This window comes from Phascolarctos cinereus, unplaced genomic scaffold (genome assembly GCF_003287225.1).
Source record: "Phascolarctos cinereus isolate Bilbo 61053 unplaced genomic scaffold, phaCin_HiC Scaffold_726;HRSCAF=1367, whole genome shotgun sequence".
Lineage (NCBI taxonomy): Eukaryota > Metazoa > Chordata > Mammalia > Diprotodontia > Phascolarctidae > Phascolarctos > Phascolarctos cinereus.
Window position 1 is genome coordinate 289,520,022 of NW_027556098.1, and position 17,854 is coordinate 289,537,875.

A 17,854-nucleotide genomic window follows, 5' to 3' on the forward strand; every position below is an offset into this window, starting at 1 on the left:
CTAGTGCTGAGCAGTCTGTACATTACACACTTGAGCAGAAAGTAAAGCTACTATTGTTAAAAATACAACTTCGGGAGTCTTCCATCGCTGGATGAGAGGGAGCTTTCACTGGACCCCATGTGGGAAGGCCACTGTCACTGTAGATTAGCTCCTTCTGCACTTTCCCTGAATTGTCGTACTCTGTATTCAGGCTGTGAGTTGTTATGCATGCTCCAACATCTTTCTGCGGTGTCCAGACAGGTTTATCAAAGTTTTCTGAAAAATTATAAGCACACCCTCATCCCCTCATTAGTAATGGATCCAGTAATGGAGCTGGGCCTCTGGATGTTTTTAGGCTGGAGTGTACTCATCTTTGTTAATATTTAGAAAATTAATAGCCAATTATAAAAATTAATAGCCAATTGTCAAAATTTAATAACCAATTATCAATGAGGGGTAATAGCCCAGATTCCCCCTTTTTTGTTTAAAAAGAATAATTTTAATATCTTTGTTTTCAATTATATAAAATATTTGTGATCAGAGAAATGTTATAAAAAGCATAAAAGACAGAAGAATGTTTTACTAATGCAAGCTCCTCAGGAGCATTATCTGTTTTAATTTGTTTAAGTACACTCATAACTGTGAAGGCTTGTAAAATATGATTGATCACATATTTAACTGTACCACTTGTTTGTAAAGTGGCAAAAATGAAAGAAAAAGTATCCATTATAACATGAATATAAGAAAGCTTTTCAAAAGAAGGCATATAGGTTACATCCAATTGTCAAATATGTTTGGGAGAAAAGCCTCTTGATACATTTGAAACAGGCTGTTAATTAAAAAATAATCATTATTCTTTATACCATGTTTCTAATACTGTAGGAGTTTATTCAAAAATAATCACAAAATGTTTTCTTCTCTACAGTTAAGGTTGTTTGTATTGGGAGAATATAGTTAATAAAAGGTTCAATAAAGGCATAATAAAAGTTAAGTGGCAGCATTGTAGTTAAGAATCAATAATGGCATTGCTTTCAGTATGTAATTGTGTATTAGTAATATATTTTAACTTTGCAGTCTCTATATTTTGAGAGACATAAACAGATTACTTGTTATCAGAAACAACATTAATAGGCTCATAATATCTTGCTATACCTGTACTTAACCCATCGATGAATGTCATGGGTGCTGAAGGAATGGGGTTAAATCTAACAATCTTTTTGAAATACCTATGAATAATTAGTAAAAAAGGTTAATATCTTAAGAAATGGTAAGTAATTATCAATATCAATATGACCAGAAAAAATAGTAATAGCAATTTGCCAATTCTTTAAGAGGAAACAAGAGTACCTATTTGTCTTTTATTATAAGGTTGATTAATAACAGAAAGTAAATTTCCTGTAAGTTAAAAATTGTAGGGGACACTGGAGTACTAAGAATAGCACCTGGTACCTCTTCATTTAAAAAAATATGGGTGAGTTGAGCTTCAGGAATTTTTCTGTTTGACTAAATAAAGCTCCTTTTTTGCTTCAGGAGTTAATGTCCTAGGGGAATTTAGATTAGGATCTTCTCTAAATGTAAAAAAGAAATTAGCCAGTTGTTCTGTAGTAATTTGGAGTGGTGGTAGAAACCAATTAATATCTCCTAAAAGTTTTTGAAAATCATTAAGTGCTTTAAAGAATTAAAGCATAAGTGTACTTTGTGGCTTTACTGTTGTTTGGTGACAATATGACCTAGGTAGGAGAATGGAGATTTTTCTTAAACTTTTTCTGGGATATAATAAGCCCATATTCTTGTAAAGCTAAGTGAGGCTGAGGAAATAAATGTGTGAGTTTTCAGTGGAACAGCTACAAAGTATGTCACTATATAGTGTATTATTTTTGCATTGAGAAATTTTTTCCTAATTGGTTGTATAGCTTTATTAACAAAATTTTGACACATTGTAGGGCTGTTTTTCATGCCTTGAGGAAGGACTTTCTATTGAAACCTGGTTGCAGGGTGTTCTGCATTAACACTGGGTATTGTAAAAGCAAAGCAACATTTGTCAGCTTCTTGGAGTGGAATAGTAAAAAAAGCATCTTTTAAATCAATAACTATCAAAGGCTAGGAAACAGAATTCATAATGGGTGAAGGGAGACTTCATTAATAGCTCAGAGGTCATGAGGCATCCTCTATTTCGCTGACTTCATTTTAATAACAAAAACAGGTGAATTGAAAGGATTTGTAAAGAATTCTATATGTCCTTTTAAAAGTCTTGTTCAACTAATTGTTTCACTGCAAAAAGCTTCCTTTTTGTCAAAAGCCACTGTTTCACCCAAACTAACAGCTCCCCTTAGATGTAAAATATCATGCCCCCACAAATTAAAGGGAATTAATTGAGTAAATTCATCTTAAAATAATTGATTAGTGGTGATCTACTAGGCAGGCTAAAGTTAATTAATATCTTTAAGAGTTTTTAAAGAATCTTGCCTATTTTGTAATAGTTTGGGGGTCTAATTGTAGACTGTGAAACAATATGTCCAAAGTAAGCAAAGGGTGATTTCTTTTGTGCCTTATCAGGAGTAATTATTAATCTTTGAGACTGAAGAGCTTGTTAAAGCTCACACATTAATAACGAAAGTTTGCCAGTAATAGAACAACTGCAAAATTTATCATCCATATAATAAATTATTTTTTGTCTGGGAATATTTCTGCCTAACAAGTTTAAAAGTGGTATGAACAAAATTTTTGCATGTTGTAGAAAGCATTCCTTCTTAAAGGAACATGATAGGAAAACTTCAAATACTAATTTAATAGAGATGACTATACAAATTAAAACTCAAAACAAAATTAGTTATAGTCCTAAAGTTTTACCTAAGCAGTAAGTTTCACTAATCTTGGCTTAAAGCCAGATACAGTTAATTTTACTCCCATGGAGTTGTAACAAGTAACAAAGATTTACCATGAGTCACATACATAATAGATTTCACTTAACATCTTTCTTTCTCAAATTTAAACTTTTTCTGGTAAAAAGCCAATTATTAGGAGTCATTTCATACAGTTGCAGCTTCTCAGCAAGCTAAGTTAATTGTTTAGGAACTGCATAATCTTAACAAATTCTCTCTCTCTCTCTCTCTCTCTCTCTCTCTCTCTCTCTCTCTCTCTCTCTCTCTCTCTCTCTCTCTCTCTCTCTCTTCTTTTTTTCAGGGCAGATGACCTTGCCCACGACAAATATTTCCCAGGAGTTCTGGCAAATTTACAAAGTAGAGAGAATTACCTTGTACCCCTCCTTTTCACTCATAAGTAATTAAAAATTCTAGGTTTAACATTAAAACAGTAACTTCAAATAACTTAATTAACAATCTGGTAATTTTCACAAGTGATAGATTGTTTTAACTATAAGCTGTTCTTTAATTACAGGTAAAGATGGAAATACCTGACTTTCTAATTGACAGTTATAAAACATTATGAGACAAAATTAACTGGACTTGATAAAATAATTTAGCTGGTTTTTACACAGCTTTCCCACTGTCTTTCAGTCTTTTTTAATTCACATTTTAATAACATCTAAATTATTAAAAATTGTTTGACATAGCACAAAACAATACAAAAGTTTACCAATTTGTAAAGATACTAGATTTTTAAAATTTGAAACAAGCATATTATTAATTTGAATGAGCTAAATTATCTTTTGATTGTGTTCCAAATACATAAAAAACTTTGCTTTATGAACTGAGGGGATGCACCCTCCTTTTCACTATTCTCATTCTGTCTCTCACACCCCAACTTGGCCAGGGTTGGAATGAGAGAAAGGAAGAGAATATTTTCCAACAACTTATCTTTGAAGATCTTTCAATTTTACATCCAAAAGCTTTGGCCAGAGCTTTAGAATGCAAAAAAGAAAGAGAATTTCTTCCTAATAACTCTTCAAAAGTTTTCAAATCATTTATTCTCAAATCCTCCATTCATGCTATTAATGCAGACAGATTATGCTATTCTTTCCACCCCTATTTCTCTCATTATTGCATGCTTCAACTTTCTTGTCTTTTATCAATCATATAATGTAAACGATAAAATATTTTTTCTCTCCATCTCACCCCCATCTACCCGCTCCCGGGAGGCGGCTGGTAGGAGGGAGGGGTAAGGAGAGAAAGCTAGCTAGCTGCAAAAGGTTTCAGATTACACACATACACACAGACACTCACATAGAACAGATAACATAATGACAGGAAGACTAGTCAGAAATCCCCTGTACAAATCAGACAACTCCTTTGGAGAATGAGCTTTCTCCAGTTCTGTTGTTTAAGAGAAAGGGAATACACCTTTCACTTCATCCTCTTCTGCAACTCTAAGCTTCTCATCAAATAGTCTATTCCTCCCTTCTTCTTCCTCTGTTCCTGCCCCCACATTTACCCTGGGCACTTTTGTTGCTACTGGCGCATTCTCTGGAGGAGTGAGATATATTTTTAGCATGTTCCAAAATTCCTGTAGCTGACTATTTGTAATAAATAAATCCCTTTCTGTCACTATTTCCTTGAAAAGTTTTAGATAGCATTCTTTGTCTATGATTCCGCCTTGTGTTTGATCCACACTTTCGATCCCAGGCATGCCTCTCAAAACCAAAAGTAAGTGCATGTGGCCTTTCCAAAGCACCACTATATCTTATGCTCTAAGTACCGAGCCTGTTTCTAAACTTTTTCTAATCAATTTTTTTGTAATTTACAATCTCCCACATAAGCCTGATGATTTTTTCTTCCCCTCTTAGCCTTAATATTTCTAAGGGGAAACCCGTAATAACCCTCGTTCCTTTTTACCTTACTACCGCGGCGTCGAGCCATTTCGGGACCTTGTTTCCTGGAGTACTGACCAGCAAGGGTTTCTTCATCCGGAGGTTTTTTCAAGGAACCGTCCTCCCTCTGACTTTTTCTCACTGTTCGGCGGCGCCAATTGTTGCCTGCAACCAGATTGTACACCGAACAGATAGGCGTGAAATAACTTATGACATGGGCCAGGCAGAGCAGAATTACTGACTCAGTTTATTCATCTGAAGGTACAGGATATGTAGAGAAAATCTAGCCTAACTTTAAAGAGTCCTCCCTGTGAGATACTCCCAGAACATCTGCTGAGGGTGTGACAACATGAATTTCCTCGTTATCAGGGTTCCTAGATTGGGTTGTATTTTGCAAGGTTTTCCCAGGCCCCTTGGTGCCACCTGCATAGAGGAGTGAATGTGTAAATCTAAAGTTCAAAGAGTGAGAAGGAATGTGTCAGGGACCTCCTAATCAGGAAGGGATTGAAGAGCCATACCACCTAATCATCGAGACCTTCCAGGTAAAAGCCTGGGCAGAGGACAAACTCTGCCTTGGATCTTAAACCCTTATCAGACTCTTAAGATCGGCCCTTAACAGTAATAATAGCTTATATTTGTAAACGGCTTCTTTTACTTTATTAATCTTAATCCTCATATATTCAAGTAGACTTTCTTTTTTTAATACAAATTTATTTATTTTTAGTTTTCAACATTCACTTCCACATGTTTTTGAGTTCCAAATTTTCACCCCATCTCCCCCCTCCCCCCACCCATGCATGCATTCTGAATATCCCTTCTCCTAGTCTATCCTCTCTTCATCTCTCTCCCCTTCTCTTATCTCTTTCCCCTTCTGTTTTCCTGTAGGGCAGGATAGACTTGTGTACCCCATTTCCTGTATTTCTTATTTCCCAGTAGCATGTGAAAACATTTTTTTAAACATATGTTTTTAAAACTTTAGGTTTCAAATTTTCTCTCTTCCTCCCTCCCCACCTACCCTCATTAAAAAGGCAAGCAACTCAGTATAGCTTGTACATGTACAGTTACGCAAAACACATCCATAGTAGATATGTTGTGAAAAACTAACTCTATTTCCGTTAATCCTATCCTGCCCTCCCATTTATTCTATTCTTTCTTTTGACCCTGTCCCTCCTCAGAAGTATTTCCTTCTGATTACCCCCTTTCCCAATCTGCCCTTCTCTCTATTATCCCCCTGCTCTCTTGTCCTCTTCACCCCCTATTTTCCTGTAGGATAAGACAGATTTCCATACCCAATTGAATGTACATGTTATTCCCTCCTTGAGCCAAATCCTATGAGAATAAGATTCACTCATTCCCTCTTACCTTCCCCCATTTCCCCTCCACTGTAAGAGCCTTTTCTTTTCTGTGAGATAATTTACCCCATTCTGCCTCTCCCTTTCTTCTTCTCTGAGTATAATCCTCCCTCATCCCTTAATTTTTTTCTCCAGATAAGACCCCTTAATCTTCAACTCACCCTGTTCCCTCTATCTATCTATCTATATATACATAGATATAATTTTTTCCCTCCAACTACCCTAATACTGACAAAGGTATCATGAGTTATAAATATCTTCTTTCCATGCAGGAATGTAAACAGTTCAATCTTAATAAGTCTTTTATGATTTCTCTTTCCTGTTTACCTCTTCAAGTTCCACTTGAGTCCTGTATCTGAAAGTCAAATTTTCTATTCAGCTCTGGTCTTTTCATCAAGAGTGCTTGAAAGTCCTCTATTTCATTGAATTACCATTTTTTCCCCTGAAGGATTATATTCAGTTTTGCTGGGTAGGTGATTCTTGGTTATAATCCTATCTCCTTTTGCCCACATGGAATATTGTATTTCATACCCTGTGGTCCTTTAATGTAGAAGCTGCTAAATCTTGTGTTATCCTGATTGTGTTTCCACAGTACTTGAATTATTTCCTTCTGGGCAGCTTGTAAGATTTTCTCCTTGACCTGGGAACTCTGGAATTTGGCTATAATATTCCTAGGAGTTTTCCTTTGGGGATCTCTTTCAGGAGGAGATCTGTGGATTCTTTCAATTTCTATTTTGCCCTCTGGTTCTACTATATCAGGGCAGTTTTCCTTTATAATTTCTTGAAAGATGATGTCTAGGCTCTTTTTTTGATTATGGCTTTCAGATAGTCCAATAATTTTTAAATTCTCTCTCCTGGATGTATTTTCCAGGTCAGTTGTTTTTCCAATGAGATATTTCACATTGTTTTCTAATTTTTCATTCTTTTGGATTTGTTTTACAGTGTCTTGATTTCTCATGAAATCACTATCTTCCAATTGCTCTATTCTAATTTTTAAGGAAGTATTTTCTTCAATAATCTTTTGGACTTCCTTTTTCCATTTGGCCAATTTTTCTTTTTAGGGCATTTTTCTCCTCATTGGCTTCTTGGACCTCTTTTGCCATTTGGTTTAGACTATTTTTTAAGGTGTTATTTTCTTGGGGTCTCCTTTAGCAAGCTGTTAAGTTGTTTTTCATGATTTTCTTGCATCACTCTCAGTTTTTCCTCTACTTCCCTTACTTGCTTCTCAAGATCCCTTTTGAGCTCTTCCAAAGCCTGGGACTGATTCATATTTTTCTTTGAGGCTTTGGATGTGTGGGAGCTTTGACTTCGTTGTCTTCTTCTGGTTGCATATTTTGATCTTCTTTTTCACCAAAGTAAGATAATATAGTCTGACTCTTTTTGCACTGCTTGCTTATGATCCTGGCCAATTACTTGAGTTTTAAATGCTTTGTTAAGGTACTAATCTGCTTTCAATGTGGAGAATATACTGTCCCAAGCTTCGGGGGTTTGTACAGCTGTTTCCAGAGATATTTGTAGGGACCTGTAAATTTTCAGTTCTTCCAAGGTGGTATGATAAGGGGCGAAGCGTTTACTCCTTTCCTGGCCTGTGACTACAAGTACTCCTTTCTGTCCTTTAACTGTGAGGAGGGGTTCCTCTCCACAGCCACTACAAGCTCCACCAAGCCAGCGCTCCTCCTCACCCCAGCACTACTGCCCAGAACTGTGACCCAGATCCAAACACAGGATAAGCAAGAGATTCCTGCCTCAGCTCTGGCAAAGAGATTCCTGCAATCCCTCTCTGATCAGCCACTGGATTGCCCCTCAGTCTATGGGCCGGAAACTCGGGAAGCAGCTGCCCCCCCCCCCAGGGCCAGGCTCTTGGGGAATGGAGCTGAGACCCCACCTTCCTGTCTCAGCACTGCAGAAACAGACTTTTCCCACTGTCCTTGTAAATTGTCTTTGGCATTGGTGGATTGAGGAGTCTTGAAACCTCCACAGCTGCCCGAGATTCAGTCGTCTGAGGCCTGCTCCAGGTTCGCTGGGGCCTGAGCTCCCATGCTGTGCTGTGCTTCCAGCCCAGCGCCATACACCTTTCTGATCAATCATCCAGGTTGTCTTGTGCTGGAAATTTGTTTCACTCTGTCTTTTTGTGGGTTCTGCTGCTTCAGAATTTGTTTAGAGCCATTTTTTATGAGTGTTTGGAGGAGTTTGGAGGAGAGCTCAACTGCTTTCACTCTGCCGTCTTGGCTCCACCCCCTCAGGTAGACTTTCAATCTCATCTGTTAATGTTCACTTCAGTAATTCCGAATGTGACTCATTCATGTCTGCCCATTCTATATGGTCTATATTTTCTCATAAGTTGATGGCAAGGCATTTGCTCAACATACTAGATGCTTTCCTTACCCTCTCCTGCCTTTGAAAGGTTATTAGCACTGTAGCTTTTCTCCTGTCATAACTTACTCTTACTATGTGACTAGCCCATCTATACTTGCAATGATGTAATTCCTCAATTACATCTTTCAGTTCTGATTGGCTATCTGTTGTATTCTCACACACCATTTGCCCTTCCATTGTACTCATTTTAAATTATTCAGAGATGGTTCATTACTACAAAACACTGGTAGAATGTTAGTATTTTAAATATCGGCTTTTGCTTTAATGGGAAACTTGGAGTCATTAAAAGGAGATTTGTAATTTCCCAAAGGCAATCCAGGCTGCTCCTCTCCTGTTCATTTATGAGATGAAGTTGTTTACTGTACTTTCTATCCAAGACTTACAAACTGATAAATGTTATTAATCCCAATGCATATAGTAATCTGGGAAATTGACATTCTTCATCCACTTGGTCTTTCCTGTGTAGTCTGTCTATACTCATTTGAATGATTGCAGATGTCTTTTTAAGAGCTTCCACAATGATCCCAGATTTGTTGTAGTCAGCAGTGTTTTCTGAAAATAGAAGCATCTGGAAGACCTCCACAAGGAAACTTTCTTCAACTTAAATGTTGTTTAGATGTACTGAGTTTTTATCATTACAGTGACAGACATCATGAGCATTCATTTTCATCTTTTACACCTTGCTTTATTTTTATGATTATAAAGCCATTTTGAATAGGATTATTTCTGCTACTACATTTTTAAATAATCTCGAATGATTTGGATATATGGATTAGAAACACCTTGATGAAAAAGAGACTTTTTTACTCTTCAATTAAATGCTTTTTCATAATCAATAAACAGTGAGCAGACTGGGATCTAATATTAGCTACATCTTTCATTCACTTCTGAAGTTGTAAAGATATTATCCATTGTTGAAAATCACTTGAATGAAACCTATTGCTCTCTACAGATAGCTTCATTTAATGTTTCTACAATTAGTGAATATATAGATCCTATCTAGGGCTGCTTCTCTGCGTCCTATTTGCATTAATGGTCTGTGTCCCTAAAAGTGGCTAACTACTACCATAGTGTGCTCCATAGTTAATCCTGAAGGGTTGGAGAGTTCCTATTGCTCCCAAGCCCAAGCCAAGTGTATGCCTACACTGATTGTCACTCAATAAGCTTAATACTCTTCTAGCAAGGTATTTACTATGGTGGCATCATAGGAAGAGTTTTATTTTACCTTTAAAAGAAGCTTTTACCTTTAAGAAACAGAAGTTTTTATATTTGATCTTGGAAGTAATAGGTAACCACTGGAGCTTATTGGGTTGGGTGAGGGAAGTGACATGTCCAGAACTGTTCAAATTTTCCTAAAGGGAAATGGATAAGATTGGTGAGACAAGGAAGAGTGCTCATGTTCTTGGGGATACTCATGGTTAATGGCATGATCCAGCTAAGAAGACTGAAAACGACCAATCAGATAGATAAAAGGAAAAGTAAGAGATAATGGAAAGATGTAGAATAATAACTACTGGGGCAAAGGATTTGAATGCAGAGGATAGCATAAAGTTTAATTGATTCACTGAGGGGCCAGAAGAAGTAAAGGAGAGTTTCAGCTATGAATGGATGATTACCTGAGAAAGAACTGGGGTATAGAAGTAAAGAAGATTATGGTGAGGATGAAGAAGAGGACTGGCTTCAAAAGGCATAGAAAAAGATGGAACAGTAAAATATTTTGACCAGATGATGAAATTTCAAAGTTCATAAACATAGAAGTAGAACATACAGAAGGTAGAAAGAACAAGAGTAGAAATGACTGTGTGTGGGATTTGAGTAGATTGAAATTTTGTGAATTTATAGTAGTGGAGAGAGCTTTGATATGTATTCTGAAACCCCTTAGTATGAGTGCAGGATCTGGGATGGGGAGAAAGGCCGTGAGCCAAGAAACGAATTTATTGAGGAAAAAAAAAAAGAGAATGTCCTTGAGGGTGATATATAATGGCTTCCAGGATCTGGATTGGGTGAAAATTTTAGATCTGTGAATCTCACAGAAGAAGAGACTTTTGCATCAGGATGATAGAGAGAATCTGGAAGTGAAAATTGAGATCATTGCATTCATGTTCTTCAATTATGACTAATGAGTTGAGGGGAAAGGTGACAAAAGTGCAAACATAAATAGAGCTAGGCAGAGATTCAGTACCACCAGGAAGGAGCAAGGTCTCAATGAATGCCAGAATTTAGAAGGAGTGAGAAAGGAATTGGTTTGAGTTGAAAGAATATTTGTTAATAATGTTGCAGACATTCCAGAGAGTACTGTGTAAGGGGGCAGATAGATCAAGAGTGTGATGTTAGAAGAAGTGGTATTTTTGAGGGGGATGAAAATAAGAATGTAATAAGTGGGAAACAGAGAAAGAGGTTTTGGAATTGGCAACCAGAGGTTCAGATATAGGTATAGCTATATCCCTAATATAGATATATACTTACAGAGATTTTATCTGGTTAGAAAGTGAGCATAAAGGTCAGTAGTTATTGTTACTTTTTTTATTTTTAATGTCAAGGTTAGAGAACTTCCCCACCTAAGATATGTAGTATATGGATCCCACAAAATCTTCACAATTGTCTCACCTCCTCAAAGATCTAATTTAAATGTGTTTGGCCAGTTGTTTTCCTATCTTTGTTCTTTTTAGTGCCATATATATATATAGATATAGATATAGATATAGATATAGATATAGATATAGATATATATGTATATATATATATATAGATATAGATATATATAGATATAGATATAGATATAGATATAGATATATGTATATCTATATCTATATCTATATATATCTATATATCTATATATATACATATATATATATATATACACACACACACTTACCCCTATAAATAACTCAGAGACCATGAAGTTAGGGTATAAGTATGGTGGACCTGTTCAGCTATTATTGATAAGAAAAATTTTGCTAGTATAATTTTTACATTTTTTTTATACTATCTCTTGTACTTTGTCTTTCTTTCAACCTTAAATGCTCTTGGGATGGCTTTGTTTAGTTGGTTGTCTTGATGAACTTTCTTTAAACTAGTTTTACACAAAGTATTTTTCTTCCCAACAGTCTCTGAGTTAGGATGTTCAAGTATCATTTCCCCCATTTTGCAGATGAGAAAAGGGAGGCTCCAAGAGATTAAGAGACTTGAGTATCTGAGCCAGGACTTGAATCCACACCTGAAATGATCATGAGCCAAGATCAGCATTAAAGGTAATTTTGTATAAGATTATTTGTTTCTTTAGTTATTTCTTATATCTTCTAGTTGAAGAACAACTTGGACAGTGACATAGGTGGAGCAAGAATTCTGAGCTCTAGTGCTTCCACTAGAGTAGGGCTTCTTAAACTTTTTCAACTCATGAACTCTTTTTCACCCAAGAAAATTTTATGTGACCCCAGGTGTATAGGTATATAAAATAGATATAAAAATCAAACATTTGCTGATAATAAATCATGAAGAAATTTATTTTAAAACAATTCTTTGGCATACATATAATTTTACCATTTATTAAGGATGAAAGCAAATTTGAGATGGATGTGCGTGTTTATTTTTACATAAAGAATTAAATCTTGGTGGAGTATTTGATACTACAGGACATTAAGCATCAACAACTTTTTTCAGACTTGATCTATATTTTGATTTCATAGTTGTCAATGCTGTGTTCAGAACCAAGGCTGCAGTGAAGTTGTGCAATGCAACATGGGCAAGCACTGCCAGAAACACCTCGGATCAATTACGTGTTTGATTTTGAATTAGTTTTTGGTTGTTATGCATTCAGAAACCTTTTGCTGTTGCCAAATTTTTTTACTAACTCCGCATTCAGTTACATGACCCCACTAGAAGATAAATGTGTCTAAAGAATGAGGTCTTTGACATATAGTGTTAGTTTGTACTGAACTAGCACTCTAGTTTGCCAACTCATGACCATGACCATTTTTCAAGTATATTAGAGTAAGAATTACTTTTGGTATTTTATCAAACTAGATTCCACTTAAGCTCTAAAATGCTGTGATTTTTCACTCTAAAAACATAAACAAAAACCTGGTTCTAGAATCTTCTCGGGACCTCAGTAAAGGCCAGATTAGAAGGGACTGGGGCTAGGGCTAGGTTTGGAAATGTATGGTTAGAACACCATGGACTAGAAATCTGGCTGGGGAGCAAGTTTATATAAAAGCAATTATGCTGTGATAAAGACTGAGCTGAGGGTTAAGTAGCTATTAGCCATTCTTTTAGAGCAAAGACACTAATTTGGTAAAATATCTTGACTTGCTTGTTTTTCTCATTATCTTTTCTCTGTAATTATCACTACTGTAGCATTATCCAGTAATAAATATTGATCTATGAAACCCTTAAAAGAGGTTTGGAAATGAAGAAATGAGATGGATTCATGCATTATTCCACCTGTGATATCTGCGTCTCTCTTTTTCACCTCCCTGGGTTGAATTTGTATTACTTCTCACCTGGAATATTTCAGTTACTTCTTAACTGTTTTTCTTGCCTCCAGTCTTTTTCCCCTCATCAGCCCTACATGCTGCCAGTAGGTAATAATAACAAAAATTACAACTGACGTTTCTGTAGAATTTTAAGTTTGCAAAGCACTATATGTGTGTTACCCAATTGACCTGCTAGATGTCACCTGTAAAAAGAAGACATTCGCCAACATGAACCTTTGCATAATCAGTCCTCTGTGTCTGATAGGTATTCTCTCATCTAAATTCCCTAGTATGCCTCTAAGCACTGCTCAGGTTCCACCTCTTCCCAGAGGTCTTTCCTGATGCCTCTAGTTACTTTGCATTTACTTTTTATTTAACAGCACCATATTTAATCCCCAAGATAATTTAAGCTCCTTGAGGGCACGAGTTATTTTATTTTGATCTTTCTAACCCCTGTGATGGGAGAAAGAAGAAGTAACTAAGGAAAGAGACTTGAGCTCTTGAACATATCAATTTATTAAGGAAGGGGTACCAATCGCATAATAGAGACTAGGCTACGGCAGCTTTGTAATGGACCCTAAACACAGGAAGGGACAAATTTTTATGCATTAAAAGAGAACAATTAACAGGATATAAACTAAGATACAAGATTAGGTAATCCAATTTCTAATTAGAGGGAAGATTAGGGACTTTCTCAGTTGGGAGGTAGAGGAATGAGTTTCAAGAGTTGGAAGTGGGGAAAGTGAGCAGATAGACTTTCCCAGGCAAGAAACAGGATGTCTCTCAATTACCATGATTAACAAAAAGGTAGAATTCATTGGAAAATGATATTTAAATCTGAAAGTTGAGTCAGTTTTACAAAATTGAGTCAGTTTGATTTATACAGTTCTCATGATTCGCTCATCCCAGTGCTTAACACATTATGTATCTATTAGATGATTAATAAGTGTTTCATCATGAATTAAATGATTAATTTTGACCAATTACAGGTTATTTTGATAAGCTGACTTCATATACCTAAAAGTGACATAAATTTGTTTGCAATTTTATATAATAAAGTGAATACTCATCAATCTGTAATTCAAGGACCTCAACAGACCGGTCTCCGTTTTGCTTTCCAGCCATATCTCCCACTTTTGTGCTACAATGAAACCAATTCAGTTTCCCCTGAACAAGTCCTAGTCACTTCCAACTCAGCTTTTCTCACATTGTCCTCTCTGTGTGGAATTCTCATCTCCCTTTTTCTGGGAAATACTTTTTCAGCCAAAAATTTGTGTCACATTCTGCATAATGTGTGTTGCTTCTCTGTCAGGAGGCCAGTAACATTCTCCTTCAGTATACTCTAGAATCATGGGTATTCATTGTGTCGATAATGAATATCTTAAGTCTTTTCTACTTATTCTTTTCTACAATATTATTGTTACTGTGTGAATTTCTATCCTAGTTATGTTCATTTTATGCATCGATTTATACAAGTATTCCCAAATTCCTTTGATATTTGAAAACAAAATACAATTTAAAAGAAGAGACAGGAAAGAAAGGCTACCAATCCTTCAAAGCCCTTCTACTTTAAGCATTCTCTGAATGCCTAAAAGAATATGATATTTTCCTCCTATAGCTTCCTCATTGTTCTTGGATTGAACCTCTGCTGTAACATAATTATTCCATTTGAATAATGGTTATTTTTGTTGTTGTCATTGTTATTGTTTGTTTAAAATTAGACTGGTCATGTAATTTCATTGCTATATTTACTATCTATGAAAAAACTCTTGTCTACTAAGTCAAATCAGTACCTGTTCTGTAACTTATACTTTCAGAGCATTTATTGAGACATTAAGATGTTAAGGAACTTGACCAGGGTGACATCATGTGTCAGAGGTGAGATTTGAACCCTTCTTAACACATTGCCTCAATCCTTTAAACACACACACATGCACATGCATGCACATATATATATATATATATATATATATATATATATACACATATATATATATATACATATATATATGTATACATATATATATATGTATACATATATATACATATATATATATATATATATATATATATATATATATATATATATATATATATATATATATATACATATCTTCAAGGTTTTTTGCGGAGACAATGCTTTGCAAACTCTAAAATCTTATATAAATAGAAGTGTTTTATGAAAGGAAAGGTTTTTTTTTTTAACCCCAAACAATAATAAGACATTGTCCTCAGAAAAATGTGAGCTCCTTGAAGAAAATGGCTACGTGGGTTTTTTATCTTCATATTACCAGTGCCTGGCATAGTACCTTGTAAACAGTAGGCGTTTAGTAAATAAGTGCTGAATTTCACTAACTTGGGCATGAATCCCAGTTTTGCCATTTACCATCTGTATGATTTTGGGGAAAACTACTTAAACACTTCTCTGTAAAAATAAGTAATATCAAGAAGTTGGACTATATTATCCCTGAGGCTCCTTCTAGCTCTGTGACTATGAATTAAAGTGAAACATTCCTAGGCTCAGATGGAAAAATCACATGAACCATGTGCATCTCAAAAGCTTTTCAATGACAATTAGGTGATCAACAGATTTTTTTTGGTATGCTTTATATTTTGAAAGGTGAAAGAAGGAACTAAGGTGCAGGGAAGGGGAAAAGGGCTAAAGGAAAGCAAGTATAAATATCGCATTCTGTTTGCTTCAATTAATTGCTCTATATAATCCTATTTGTTAGGATTCTACATAGAAAAGCAGAGTTATTTGAAAATTGCAGAGAAATATGCCTTGAATATCCCACAGGCCATTTGAAGTGTTTTTTGCCATATCTTAACATGGCAAATTGTTCTCATTTGTCAAGAAGTCAAGTGACTTTTATTCGCTGGTTTTTGTTGAGAATTAACTTGATTATGCAATCATTATACAAATGTCTTTTGCAAGCAAGGAATTGACTTGGCATTTCAGTTTATTTACAAAAATGTGTTGAAATGACCCTTAGCAAAGCTATGAATATTTGCTATTTACATACAAATATATTCTAGATTGTGTGATTGGAGAGATATAATAAATAATAATTTATTAACACAGTTTAAATCTGTAACATTTAAATAATATAAACAAATAATGGATAGTTAGTTATCTGAATATATATATATATATGTATATATACACGCACACGTATGTGTTTGTATGTATATGCATATACGTACACACACATGTGTGCATGTATCTTTGTTGTTCAGTCATTTCAGTTGTGTATGACTCTTCATTACTCTATTTCAGTTTTTCTTGGCAGAGATAATATAGTACTTTGCCATTTCCTTCTCTAGCTCATTTCACAGATGAGGAAACTGAGGCAAACAGTGACTTACCTAGGGACACAGAGCTAGTAAGTGTCTGAGGACAGATTTAACCTCATAAAGATTAGGCTTCCTGACTTCAGTCTCAGCACTCTATCGACTGTGCCATCTAACTGCCTACGTGTTATGTGTGTGTTTGTGTGTACAAAAATAAGCAAAACCAATTGCTGCTATTGAATGTAAACTGTGCCTCTAAATTCAACTTCAGATATAAACAACTCTATTTGAGAAACAGCAGTGTATTACAGTAGTAGGAGTAGGAGTAGTAGTAGGAGTAGGAGGAGTAGGAGTAGTAGTAGGAAGAGGAGGAGGAGGAGGAGTAATTGTCATTGTAGTAGTCATGGAAGTTACTGTAGCAGTAGCACCAGCAGCAGCACTTTAAGGTTAACTAATCATAGTGCCTAGTGAGGCACAGGTCTCAGCTCCATCATTTAATTGTACAATCTCAGAATGTGAAGGGGTTTTGAAGCTCATCTATATCTTACTAGTAACTCCTCTATTTGTCATCAATGACAAGTAGTCATCAGTCTCTGAAGACCTCCATTGATGGAGAACCCACTGGCTCCTGAGACAACCCATTGCAGGTTTGGACCATTCACTGGATCTGGTGTCAGAAGACCCAAGATTGAATCACAACTCTGCTATTTGCTACCTGTATTACCTTGGTTTTGTCACTAAAGGTCTCCAAGGCTTAGAAAACAGATATATAATTTTAAGTATGTAATTGTTTTATCCTAATTTATAAGAAATATGAAATTATAAATATATAATTCTTTGATCCAAATTGTAAAAATATTTTAAAAATAGTTTTATTTTTCTTACTTTGAGCCAAGATCTACCTCTTGCCAATTTCTATCCATTACTCCTAATCATATCCTCTTCAGCCTGCCATAAGCCTGATCCCTCTTCCTTATGTCAGACTTTCATTGAAGGCACTGTGATCAAGCTCAGTCTATTTAAGGCTTTCTTCCTCAGATGAAACAACACTATGCAATAGTATGATCTCAACATCCTTTATAATTCTGATTGTATTTCTCTGTATGCTCTCCAATATAGCAATACCTTTACTAAAATAGGCACCTGCAACTGAACACAATAATCCAGATGTGTTGACCAGTCCCAGGAACTATCAACTTCCTCATCCTGGATACTTTACCTTTTTATAATGTAGGGCATCATTTCATCTCTTTGGCCACCATGACACACAATTGAGATATTTCAATTCACTTAAAACACCCAGGATTTTTTCATAAAAGCTATTGTGTAACTACAACTTATTCTTCCTTACTAGCTATATAATTTGAGAAGGGTATACTGCTTTTCTGAGCCTCAGTTTTCTCACATATAAAATGAGGAAAATATTTGTATTTTTAGATAGGTGACACAGTGGATTAAGCACTAGACATGGAGGCAGGAAGACCTGCATTTGAACCTGACTTAAAATGGGGATAATAAATACTTCATAGGACTGTTAGGTGACCAAATGAGATAACATATATAACCCCCTTCACAAATTTCAATGTGCTGTACAAATTCTAGACATCATCATTATCATC

General features: G+C 35.5%; 1 protein-coding gene and 1 pseudogene across 3 annotated transcripts in view; one reads left to right on the forward strand and one right to left on the reverse strand.

Moving 5' to 3' along the window:
- CNTN5 (contactin 5) overlaps positions 1 to 17,854 on the forward strand; it is a 1,537,434-nt gene that overhangs the window by 156,765 nt on the left and 1,362,815 nt on the right. For 2 of the 3 annotated variants that reach the window (XM_078147163.1, XM_078147162.1), the window contains exon 2: positions 11,624 to 11,723. The exons of the other annotated variant lie outside the window; for it this stretch is intronic. The gene's annotated coding sequence lies outside the window, so the exon portion shown is untranslated. The remainder of the gene's footprint in view (positions 1 to 11,623; positions 11,724 to 17,854) is intronic. 3 annotated transcript variants of the gene reach the window in all.
- The window catches only part of LOC110214981 (5'-3' exoribonuclease 2-like), a 68,948-nt pseudogene that overhangs the window by 40,490 nt on the left and 10,604 nt on the right, over positions 1 to 17,854 (reverse strand).